Raw genomic sequence first — 13,647 nt, forward strand, 5'->3', positions numbered from 1 at the left:
GGGGGGGACTCGTTTTAAAACTATATCTACCTTAATATTTTCTTTAATTTTCTATTTTTGAGCAATTATCTATCTTCCTAAGACGTGATCCTCTTATGTCGGACATGTTTTGTTCATAAGTAACACTCGACATTACTTTTTTTTTTTTTTAACTAAATAAACTCTTTAAAATAAGTTGAAAGACCTAAAACTTTCAAAGCTAGGTAGAAAACTAAAACTTGGAAAAATTAATTAATTTTTTTTTAAACAACAGTAAACAAGTAAAAATATATTTTTTTTAATATTATGGGATGTGTATTCTCTTTTAAAGACAATATCTTCTTCAAGAACGGTCATAGAATGTGTTTTCAATCGATATTCATTCAATAAGGGACCAGTTTTCCTACCTAGCAAAAAAGGGACGAGTTTTCCGAGGTCGAGTTTTCCGGAGACGAGTTTTCCTAAATTCATCAATTTAAATAATAAAATCAAAACGAATTTTTTAAGGTTGATTTTGGATTTACCATTTTTATTATCTCAATAGTCTTATATTCTTTTATATGAATATATTTTTTTATTATTATTGGAAACCTGTTATTAAAAAAATCCGGTGCAAGTCTAGAAATGGCCCAGGTCCACAAGTAATCTTTTTTACTGTAAAAATCTGAAAAAAATATGTATAATGTACGTACTTATCACTGCATGAAGATGTCATATTCCAAAAATCACATAAATCGATCAGGTAGCTTTTTTTATTTAAGAAAATCAAATATTATGAGACATTTTATCGAAGAAAAACTTAACGCCATCTTGTTTTTGAATGATACACTGCTAGCGACACCTATTGGAAATGTTTGAAATATAAGATCGGCAAGGGGCAACAATCGACTTTCTACGCCCTAGAAAAAAAAATTGAAAATTAAGACATTTATAAGTTTTGAGGATGTTGAAAACGAAAATAACGTTGAAAATTCCAGCAAACGAGTAGGTTCCAAGATATGAAGAAATATTAGTTTAAAGAAAGTGGGGGGTCACTTTTCTATAAAACTTTAACGTATAATGATCACCCACTTTATGGGCACCACTAGTGTAAAACTTTAATTTACGCCGCTGAAATACACATTTGCCGAATTTTTGTTGGAGGAACGTCAACGTGTGGGTGCTCAATTTACGTAAAATATTTCTTCATACTTGGAAACTACTCGTTTATTTTCGTTTTCAATATCCTCCAAAACTTACAAATGTCTTAATTTTCAATTTCTTTTTCTTCTCCTTGTTGATCTTATATTCCAAACATTTCCAATAGGTGTCGCTAGCAGTGTATCATTCAAAAGCAAGATGGCGGTAAGTTTTTCTTCGATAAAATGTCTCATAATATTTGATTTTCTTAAATAAAAAAAAAAACTACTTGATCGATTTACGTGATTTTTGGAATATGACATCTTCATGCAGTGACAAGTACGTACATTATAAAGATTTTTTTCAGATTTTTATAGTAAAAAAGATTACTTATGGACTTGCACCAAAAATCCATTTAAACTTCATATCGCGTAATATTTGAATTTAATATCATTTAAAGCGTTTTAAAAATAATTATCTTTTTAAAAAAATTTTTTTTTTTTGTCTGGTTGTTTTTGTAATTCGAATAATTATATTACCGAGAAAAAATTATCCAAAAAGTGTTGGTTTTTTTTTTGGGAGGGGGGGTTAACATAATATCGAATTTATGTCCAATTTTATTTACAACTTTGAGGTAAGTGAAATAAATAACAGGATTAATATATATATATATATATATATATATATATATATATATATATATATATATATATATATATATATATGGCGATTACACTGAATATTCCGCGTTTCATCCACTCTAGGACTCTTCAGGCTTATCGCATAAGGCTGAAGAGTCCTAGAGTGGATGAAACGCGGAATATTCAGTGCACTTATTGATCCGCGCTATTTTTAAATAGTATTTTCAAGTTTAATTAAAGTTTTAGGATACCTGTTTTTATTTAATTGTTGGGTGAAAGTACAGAATAGGTACACAACACCCTCCCGTCCCCATGTTAAGAATGGCTTTCTAAATAATGTAATTAGTTCAACAGTGTTGAACTTCAACACAGCTCAATAAGTGCATTTGCATGAGTATCTTTTATTTTCTTGAATAAAATAAAAACTACTCGACGAGAACACACTACTGTTTTTGTTTTAATAATTATTTTTTATTCAAAATTAAGAATTTCAATTGTTCAAAGCATGTCCCCCCCCCTCCCAAAGCTTATTGGGATCATAAATATGCGCTAAAAATGTTTCAAAATTACATAAACTCCGCAAAAAAAAAAAAAAAAAAAAAAAAAAAAAAACATGAGACGGGAAAGTGCTGTCTTTCACCTAACAATTCGTAAAATTTTAATTAACTTGAAAATACTATTTAAAAATAGCGCGGATACTTTCACCTAACAATAAGAATATGTATTTTTTTAACATTGGGGGGAGGCACTTAAACCATTTAAAAAACATAACGGTAACATAAGTGCATATATTTGTTGTTTTGCTTTCATTTTGTTTGTTTATTAAATCCGGCCAAAAAAAAAAAAAAAAAAAAAAGTAGTTTCTTTCACCAATTTTTCTGTTAATAATTACATAAACTCCGGCAAAAAAAAATATCATTCCAGAAAAAAAAAGACAAAAATCATGCGCAAATTTCAAGCCAAAATTTAAAAAAAAAAAAAAAAAAATTAGGTCACACACGCAAAAATTATTTCCTTGTAAAAATAATGAGGTCTCTCTCAATCGAACAACATTTAACATCGGAGCCGATGCGTATTTAGCTAATAGGGTAGCACTCGTGTACGTCGGCTAAAAAACCAAACTTCTTTCCTTTTCGGAATAATGAACGCTCCCTCGAACGAACTGTGTACAACATCGGAGCCTATGCGTATTTCGCTAGAGAGGCGTCACTCGTGAAATTCTGGACAAGAATTTAAAAGTCCAGTAGTAGTACAGTCCATTTGTCCTCCTAAGCAAGAGAAAAAACAGTATTTTTACGGTGCCACTATTATATTAATGAGCTTCTTAGCGTTTTTTCATGGGAAACAAAGACAGATATAAAAATAAGCGTTTGAAAATCCTGCTGCTGCTATTATTTTCTTGTTTTCTTTGTTTATCCTTTTCTCTCTCTCTCTCTCTCTCTCTCTCTCTCTCTCTCTCTCTCTCTATATATATATATATATATATATATATATATATATATATATATATATATATATATATATATATATATATATATATATATATCGTTTTATCTCTATCTATCTATTTTTCTCTCTCTCTCACACTTTCTTCTCCACCATTCTTCGTACTGCATGTATTTATTTATTCAATAAAATATGTTGACATTTTAGGCATTTACTCTTTCAGTTGCCTTCGTGGCGCAACCGGTTAGCGCGTTCGGCTGTTAACCGAAAGGTTGGTGGTTCGAATCCACCCGGGGGCGATTATTTTTATTTTCCTTTCTATGGTTTTTAAATAATCGGTTAAAACATGTTGGCATACATATATAATGCACCGTTTTTTACGCTCGTGTTTGTATACTAAATAGTTAATACATTAAATAGACGATTAATTTAGTTTTGGGGACGAAGAATAAACAAAGATAACTACAAAGTATACGAGTCTCATGTTTCATTGTTTCACTTTGTGAATATACATATATAAGGTATTTGGCAGCTTGGCATTATTGTATGTGTGTTGTTGATTTACCTTGTGCATATATATATATATATATATATATATATATATATATATATATATATATATATATATATATTAGTCCTCGCACGAAAGAGCAGGACACAAAATGCTTTAAATAATAATAATAGAATAACAATAACAAAGACTGTCACTGGCGAGGACTACTATTGACCAGTTTATACAATACAATACATTCCTTTTGAAATTTTCATCTCTATTTTTCTCGTTATGTACTGAATATTTGTTAATGAAACCTATATGAAATATGTTCCTTATTAAATTTTAAAGATTTTCTATTCTGAAAGAAGTTTTTAAAAATTTAATCTAAAAAAGTTATTTTAAAGTTTTTGTTTTAAAAAATTCAGATTTTCTCATTATTCAGACCTATATTACAAAGAGGGGGTTGCAAAAATGAGCTGTGGTGTGAGGAGAAATACAAACTGAAAGTGTGAGGGGAAATACAAACTGAAATAGAGAGAAGGAGAGTTGTAAAATATAATCTTAAAAAGATAAGATACAAGTTAGAAAAGTATTTCATCCAACGCATGAAAATTGTTAAACAAAATGTTTTTACTATAGGCTTTAAAAATAAAGGTACAAGATTCAATTTGAAATTTATTTATCTTCAAAGTGCACTTTTACAAAGTAAGGTATAAAAATTTAATTTAAATTGAATCAAAAAATTACCTTGGATTTATTTTATGTAATGTACATTTTGTTGCAATTTAAAAACATCATCTTTCATCTAGCAATTAATGATATAGATATAAAATTTTCAATGATTTTTTTTTTTTAAAGTGCAACAGAATGTACATCACATAAAATAAATCCAAGGTAATTTTTTGATTCAATTTAAATTAAATTTTTATACCTTACTTTGTAAAATTTATAAAAGTGCACTTTGAAGATAAATAAATTTCAAATTGAATCTTGTACCTTTATTTTTAAAGCTTATAGTAAAAACATTTTGTTTAACTGTAAAATGTTTTTGACTCCTGCTGGGGGTATATATTTAATTGCTGCCCACATCAGCAATATGTGGCACAAGGCCAGAAAGTGGGAACCTTGCAGGATCCCCTAAAGAAGGGGCACTCCTGCAATTTTCAAAATTGCCTGAGTAAACCCCGTCGGCATTCCCCGGTCGGGGCACCTCAGGCAGCAAGCAATAAACTTGCCCCACCGGAAAGCCCAGTGGCAAGGCCTGGGAGGGTGAACCTCCTAGGTATTACCCAGGCGGCGTACCTCAGTCCAACAGGTGCTGGGCCGGTTCCTGGCCCCTCACCTGTTGGGCTGAGTGTCAAGTGACGAATCCTTGACGTGTACTACCCTGTCTCCCTGCAGCCGAAGCCGCTAGGAGACCTTCCCCATCAGACTTTTAATGGGGGTATGAGACGAATGGATTCGCCAATCATTTTCATAACCAACGGCTGTGATAAAACAACCAATGAAAACGTTTCAAAATTATTATAAAAATTGTCGAATTTTGGATTCAATCAGTTCGCCATTTACTACGTCACAGACCGCATTTAATTCTTGGCAGGTAAAATCGCTTATTATTTCACTTAAGAGTTTTAAGGCATTGGCTGTTGTTTCTGCCCTTATAACATAGTCGGTAATCGTTTCATCCTCATTACGTTTCAGAGACGTTAATTCTGTATATAGGGATATTATTTTCGGTTTCCCTTTTTATAAATAATGTTCTCTTAATATGTTCAATGCTTTCTTTCCATCATCCAATGCGTCTCTTATAATCAGAGACAGACTTCTATCATCTAAACATTGAATCAGTTCTGCAAAAACAGTCGCATTCTTTTCGAGAAATTCAGGGTCGTTTGGATTCTCTGTTGGAGATTCTATTACTTTGTGTAGTTTTCGAATCTTTAGATATCCCAGAAATTTTACCTGCCACAATTCGAATTTAGATTCCGATCCGTCAAAGAAAAGACGGTGGCTGGGCACATAACCTGCTAAGTTTTGAGACATTGTGCTGAACAAAGATGGCGGCGTAGTTCAGACCAGTAACCAAGATGGCGGCCAATAATTAAATGCGGTCCGTGACGTAGTTAACCTGTTAAGTTCTGAGATATTGTGTTGAACAAAGATGGCGGCATAGTTCAGATCAGTAACCAAGATGGCGGCCAAGAATTTTCATGCCTTGGTTGAAATGCTTTTCTAACTTGTATATATATAAGAGCAAATAGTTAATAAAACATGTTAAAAAAACACTTTGAAAAAGAGTTAAAAACATATTTAATTTGAAAAGGAAACACTAAATAAGTGGATAGTCCTTAATCCGCAGAGTTTCGAAGAAATACTTTCCTTCTCATCAGAGGGTAGGATTTAGCAAAATGCAGGATCGGATTTTGCTTGCAAAAGTATTTGATGAAACTGCAAGTAAGTCAAAGATCTTACTTGATAACAAAAAGTGAAGCCGAAGGAACAGGGTGAAAAAAAAGGTGATTTCATGTGAATGGATAGTCTGGTAAAAGGTAAAGTAATGACGGTAAAATCCAAAAATGCAAAGCCAAGAAAATTATATATATATATATATATAGCAGAATGATTTATGGGGAAGAGTTTACTAATCAAAGAGAAGCAAACACCCAAATCAAATATAAATATAGTTATTTATATTTTAATCCCAACCAAATAAAAAAGCTCAACACATTCACTGAGGGTGGTAGAGCTTAGAATAAATAATAACAAGAACTGAGTTGCAAAGTTGAGTTATACAAATGGTTTTTATTGTTCGGTGAAATACTCCAAAGATTGGTTCTCCTTAATCCATGGAGTTTCAAAGAATGCTATTTCTTCTCATCAGAGGAAATTTTTAGTGAAATATCTTTATGTATTTGCTGGTAGCTGCATTTTTTTTTTTTTTTTTTTTTTTTACCCCAAACAAGGAACATTGCCACTTTGGTGTAGGGAGCTACTATCAGGATACTGGGATACTATGTAGGGAGTTGGGCAGCAAGATGTCGGTTCACATTACACTTGAACTTCTGCATGTCAGCACAGTTGGGGAAGCAGGGACCCGAAAGGGAATTCCAAAGTCTAGCGGTTCTGGGGAAGAAACTACTGGAGTAGAAAGCTCTCTTACATCTAGGGATCTCTACTATGTAGGGGTGGGATTTAGCTGCTTATGGGGTTTGTCGAGGGTATTTACGTTGTGGGGGCACAAATGTTTGCATTTCGTCAGAGCACTCACCATTGAAATACTTGTAGAACAGGCTGAGGGATGCAACATTTCGTTGGTGGGATAGAAACTGAAGCTTAGATGTCTGTTCAGGACCTATCAGATTGGCGACTCTTTTGAACCGTGTCTAGGAGCGAGAGACTAGTGGTAGATGCACCAGCCCAAATATAACAACAATACTTCATACATGGGCGAATGGTGGCCTTATAGAGGTACAGGATACTTTCGGGTGTTAGTAGCTTTCTAGCACGGTAGAGAGAGTCTACCTTCCTCGCAGCGGTCCTGGCAATGCTCTCAATGTAATTGTTCCAACTCATGTTTCCTATGAACGTTAGGCCAAGGAGTTTGAAAGATGTACTCTCAGATAAAGAGTCACTAGCCATTGCTATTGGTGGTAGAGAAATTTCTTGTAATTATTGAAGGAAACAAGCTTTGCCTTGGCTGCATTGAATGTGACCATCCATTTCTGTCCCCATTCCACTACAGATTGGAGGTCATCCTCTAGTGTTTCTGCCATTTCCTAGATATGTATTCATTTGTTTTCCTGTTGTGCCTGTTATAGAGGGTGGTGTCATCAGTATAGATACCCATCTCACAGGCAATTTTGTCGGAGAGGTCATTTATGAATATTAGGAATAATAAAGGTCCAAGGATAGACCCCGCATTTTTATCATATTGTTTAGATCTATGACTGTCGAGAAACTTAAAGTTTTGGGGGTTTTTTTGGGGTTTTTTACATGGAGGTCACCACATATCCAGGCCCAGAAGCCACTCAGAGATAATGGTTATTGTGTGTACAGTAATCAATGGGATAGTATCGAAGTAACAGTTAGTATCGGAGATTTGGTAAAGTGTCATTACTTAAGGGGACGGTTCAGACGGTTCATCAGGAATTTGTTTATGTTAGACTTGAAGACATCCAAGTTGAAGACAGGAGGGAAACAGTCAAGCGGCAGAGAGTTCCACAGGTGTGCAGTTCTAAGAAAGAAGCTTTGTTCATGGAATCCACGTTTTGATTAAGGCACAGAGAAGAGTGGGGAAAATTATTGACAGTGGTTTCAGCTAGACGGGTGTTTTTCGAGAAAGATTGGCGAGGGGGGGGGACCAGAGATTGAAGCCCAGTCGAGCACTTGCCATGGAAACAATGATAAAACAAAGATAAGCTCGCAACGTCTCTTCTGTGGGAGAGATGCTGCAGGGAAGAGGAAAGGGCATCCCCCACTAAGCCATGAAGTCTATTTTGTATTCTGTCAAGGCAGGATAGGCTGTTTTTTAGTAGCTCTTGCCCAGATGTGGCAGCAGTACTCCATCTTTGGACATAATTGCCTTTTATATAGATAGAGAATTGCATCATTAGTGAGATATCTTCTGGAGCGGTAGAAGGATCCCATCATTTTCTCAGCGACCTTGGCCACAGACAGTTTTATGGTTTGTAGTCACAAAACTTCAAAACATAAGGTGTAAATTCATGTGGAATATAATAATAAAAACTATTTGTATAACTCCACTTTGCAAATCTGTTCTTAGTATTGTTTATATATATATTGTAGGCGAAAAGAAGTTTAAGTGAAAGTAAATTTCTCTACCCCAAACAAAATAAAAAAATAAATAAAATAATTAAAAAAATAAAAATAATAAAAAAATAATAAAAAAACAAAATAATAAAAAAAAAATTTTTTTTTAATAATAAAAAAATAAATTAAAAAAAAACAAAATAAAAAAACAATAATAAAAACAAAATAATAAAAACAAAATAATAAAAAATCATAAAAAAACAAAATCATAAAAAAAACAAAATAATAAAAAAAAATAATAAAAAACAAAATAATAAAAAGACAAAATAATAAAAAAAATAATAATAATAAAAACAAAATAATAAAAAAATAATTAAAAAACAAAATGATAAGAAAAATAAAATAAGAAAAATAATAAAAAAGCAAAATAATAAAAAAACAAAATAATAATAAAAAGGAAATAACAAAATAATAACAAACAAAATAATAAAAAAATAATAAAAAATAAAAAGATAATAAGAAATAATAAAAACAAAATAATAAAAAATAAAAAAATAATAATAAAAACAAAATAATAAAAAAGCAAAATAATAAAATAAAACTAAATAATAATAATAAAAAGAATTAAAAATAATAATAATAAAAACAAAATAATAATAAAATAATAAATAAAAAAAATAATAAAAAAAAACAAAATAAAAATAATTAACAATAATAAAAAAATAATAAAAAACAAAATAATAATAACAAAATAATGAATAACAAAATAAAAAAAAACAAAATAATAAAAAAATAAAAATAATTTAAAAAATAATTAAAAAAATAATAATAAAATAATAAAAACCATAATAAAATAATAATAATAATAATAATAATAATAATAATAATAATAATAAAAACAAAATGACACCTCCTTCTTGTTCGAAATGCACCACATTTATTTTTCAACAAAAATAACAAGATGAACAAGCAAAGTGCGATCGGTAAGAGTTCTTGAGAAATCATTATGATTAGAATGTTCGAAGTAGGTGAAAAATCCTTTGTGGAATTATTAAGATTAAAAGGTCATGTTAGATGAAAGTCTTTCGTTAAATTAATAAGATTAGAAGGTGAAAGTCTTGTGTGAAAATAATGTCATTATTTCAAGGTTTGTGTTTTAACTGGCAAAGTTCGCCTTATTTGAAAGTCCCATGAGGAAAGTAGTCCGTTGTTATTAATGTACAGAAATTGGTGCGTGTGTGCATAAATGTGATTTTTGGGGGCTCGCGTGGCGTGTGTAATTATGGTTTCGACAGATTTGAAAACGACGATAAGGTGAAAACTAGAGGCATGTTCTTGTGTCATGTCGGAGTGAGAAGAGAGGAAGAAAGAAGAGAAAAAGAATGGAAGAAGAATCTTTTGTTGCGTTTAAATACTTTTTGAACCGGCTCCAGCACAAGTTGCTGCTGCTGGTATTTGGTTTTTGGAAAAGCGTCAAAAAAAGACAATCTTCTAAATCTTCTCATTGGTCGCTTGTGTCACATGATACTGTCTTCAACTACGTCCACCAGAAATACATCCATATTACTTTTGTTGTGAGAAAAGCGTGTGCTGGAAGAACTTATTTTTGTGTAAATGCGCGGGGAAATTAAAATTAATAAACATTCGTTTATTTGCACGCGAGCGTGTGTGTGCGTGAGTGAGTGAGTGACAGGGTGGGGATCGGTGCCCATCTATATACACTCGTCCACTGCTTTTACAGTGCTCAACCTGCTTGTTTATTTACACACAAACAGAGAGCTTTGCATTTATATATATATATATACGAGGGGGGGGGCAATAAGTAATGCCCCTGACCCACTTCCAGTTGTCTGATCTAGCTGAAATTTTGCATGTGCAATGATTTATATCTCTACAGGTTATGTGGCAAATTACAGCTCTGAACTAATTGTGGTTTCTGTTTTACAGGTGTTTGAACTGAGTCAGGTGTGAAATGGAGCCTGTTGAATGTTGAGCAGTGATCCGGTTTTTTGAAAGGACGCACACCACACGAGACTTTTGATGAAATGAAAGAAACTTATGGTGATAATGCCTCATCATATGACCTTGTAAAACGCTGGCATCGGGAATTCAAACATGGCCGAAAGTCTGTGGAAACAGCTCCCAGACCTGGTCGCCCCCCCCCTTCTGCCATTGATGAGGCATCTGTCTGTCAAGTTGAGGCTGCTATTTTGGAAGACCGGCACATTACTATTCGCCAAATAGCCCAAGATGTTAAGATTAGTACAGGGTCTGTGGAAATATATATATATATATATATATATATAGTTTTTTAATATAATTATCCACTGACACGTGTTTCGTCGTCTATGACTCATCAGAGTGGCTGAATAATTTAATTCATTCAAAAAAGTATCGCAAACAAAACAAACAAATAAATTATATATATATATATATATATATATATATATATATATATATATATATATATATATATATATATATATATATATATACTTGTGCTGGTCAAAATAATAGAACATATGTAAATTCATTCCATTTGGGATAATTTTTGGCTTGTAAATTGTACAGGCGAGATATCTTGTATTTAAATAACAATTGCAACTATTTTTAATCATTTGAGGAGGTGCATATGGCAGACAATGAGTACATTTTAATAGAACATTTTGTCGTAAACTCAAACAATTTTTGCAAATATTGTTTAAAAATATTTTGAAAGCGATTTAATAATACTGTATAAGAATGGATTGCTCTAAAGAGCTATCTTTGCTTCAGAAGCAGCGTATCTTTGATTTGCGGGCAAAAGGAAAGACGCACATGGAAATCGCAATCAAGGTTGGATGTTCAAGATCGGTGGTGACCAAAGTGCTCCAGAAAGGTGCTGAGGGTGTTTCTAACAGCAATCACAAGAAATGCGGACGAAAGAAAAAACCAGGCACTGGACAAGGTGGCAAGGAAAGGTCGCTTTCAGTCAACAAGTCACATCACTGAAACATGGAAATAGGCTTCTGGTGCCGACATTTCGAGAAGCGCTACCTCCCGAAGGCTCCGGCAACTGGGATACTGAAATCGTATAGCTGCCACCAAACCACTCCTTAATAAGAAGCAGATGATGAAGAGGCTGCGATGGGCAACTGCTCATCAAACCTGGACTGCAGAAAAATGGCAACATGTGATCTTTTCAGATGAGTCTTGATTTTGTATTTCCTTCGGCGACCAAGTGCCATGTGTTTGAAGAACTACGGAACGGTATAACTAAGAATGTGTTAAGAAATCTGTGAAGTTCCCGCAGTCTTGCATGGTTTGGGCTGTATGAGCGCTAAACGTGTTGCTAATTTATACTTCATCAAAGGAACTGTAAACGCAAAAATGTACCAAGATATCCTGGAAGAAGCTAATTTACTGCCAATGTTAGATAACCAGTTTGACAGGGAGGCTACAGACATGATTTTTCAACATGACTTGATACTGGCACACTCCGCCAAGACCACGTCTTCCTGTCTCTGAAAGCGATCGATCCCTGTTCTTGAATGGCTGGCGAACTCGCCAGATTTGAACGTTATTGAAGCCTTGTGGGACCAGATGAAGAGGAAGCTCTGCAAAGAAAAACCTACTACTCTTGCAGCCATGAAGATTGCAAACCCAAAAACACATGGGATTCAGTGTCTACACATGATTATGAGAAGCTTGTTGATTCCATGCCCCGGCGAATTGATGCTGTTATCAAGGCAAAAGGTGCTGCTACTAAATATTGATTAATTTTATTTGTATTTGTGTTAAAAAAAAACTATTTTGTTTACTTACCTGCATTGTTCTATTTTTTTTGAAACACAAAATATTCAAAAACTGACATTGCAATTGATATGAAAAAAAAGTTCTGTCATAAAACAACTATTTCTGTTAGTTTAGCATGATAGGCATATTTTAGCACCAATTACATCTCACAGATCGTCCTCAATAAGAATTTAGCACCAAAAAACATGATGTTCTATTTTTTTGACTAGCACATATACTTAGTTATATTTTTGGAAAAAAAAGGATTCCAGCAGACTGCTCTATTACATATTACATTGTATAAGGAAAAATTCCGAAAATAAGAGCGTAATATTTATATTTTTATTTTCAAAAAGTTTAGATGAGATAAGTCATATGAAGCTCTCTTCGGCCGATGAGTATCGGCCGAAGAGAGCTTGATATGGTTATCAAAAACGGTCCCCTTTTATCCAAAACCAGAATCACTCAATAGAACATACTGAATATTTTAGAATTCCCACACATAATTTCTGTGTTCCCACAAAAACGAATCTTGTTCCTCATCTGCAAACTTTTTAGTAAAGTTTCCTATTTTGTCAACTCAAAAAGTTGAATAGCTATGAAGATGGGAGTGGTACCATTTAAACAAGCGACCTTTTCTGCTCTAGAATTTATTTTTCTACATACATTCTTAATGCACTTTTCCTAGGAACTCAACGACGCATATCTGCTTCTGATGCACGTCCACCACAAGGGATTGCTTGAATCTCACACTGTAAATATCTGCAACAGAGAAATGAAACTTTCAGGTCATGAATGCATAAGTTCAAGAATTTGTTCAAGTCCAACATAAACAAATTCCTGATAAACAGCCCCCTTAAGTAATCCAATTTATCAAATCTCCATTACTAATGATTGCTACGATGTTGTCTCATTCATTCTGTACATTTTTTTTTTTTTACATAGGCGTCACCACTTATCAAGGCCGAGAGGCCACTCAAGGATAAGGGTTAAAGAGTGTACAGTAGTCAAAAGGACAATATAGTAATCGATAGTAATGGAAGTTCGGTAAATTTGTTAACTTAAGTGGAACGGCTCATCAGAAACTTGTTCACGTTGGACTTGAAGACAACCATATTATAGACAGCTGGAAAGCAGAAAAACGGAAGACAGTTCCACAGGTGTGCAGTTCTAAGAAAGAAGCTTTGATCATGGAATCCACGTTTAGGTTTAGGCACAGATAAAGAGTGGGGGGAATTATTGATAGTGTTTTCAGCTAGACGAGTGTTTCTTGTGAAAGTTTGGCAAGGGGGGACCATAGAGTGAAGCTCAGTCGAACACTTTCCATGAAAATAACGATAAAGCAGAGACGAACACGCAAAATCTCTTCTGTGAGAAAGAGGCTGCAGGGAAGAGAAAAATACATCTCCCATGAGGCCACAA

At 33.2% G+C, this 13,647-nt stretch overlaps 1 non-coding gene across 1 annotated transcript; it reads left to right on the forward strand.

Moving 5' to 3' along the window:
• Positions 1 to 3,410: 3,410 nt before the first annotated feature.
• Positions 3,411 to 3,484, forward strand: Trnan-guu (transfer RNA asparagine (anticodon GUU)). The gene has a single exon. It is a non-coding gene; the product is annotated as a tRNA-Asn (tRNA).
• Positions 3,485 to 13,647: the final 10,163 nt, after the last annotated feature.

This window comes from Euprymna scolopes, chromosome 37 (genome assembly GCF_053919585.1).
Source record: "Euprymna scolopes isolate OS-2025 chromosome 37, ASM5391958v1, whole genome shotgun sequence".
NCBI lineage: Eukaryota > Metazoa > Mollusca > Cephalopoda > Sepiida > Sepiolidae > Euprymna > Euprymna scolopes.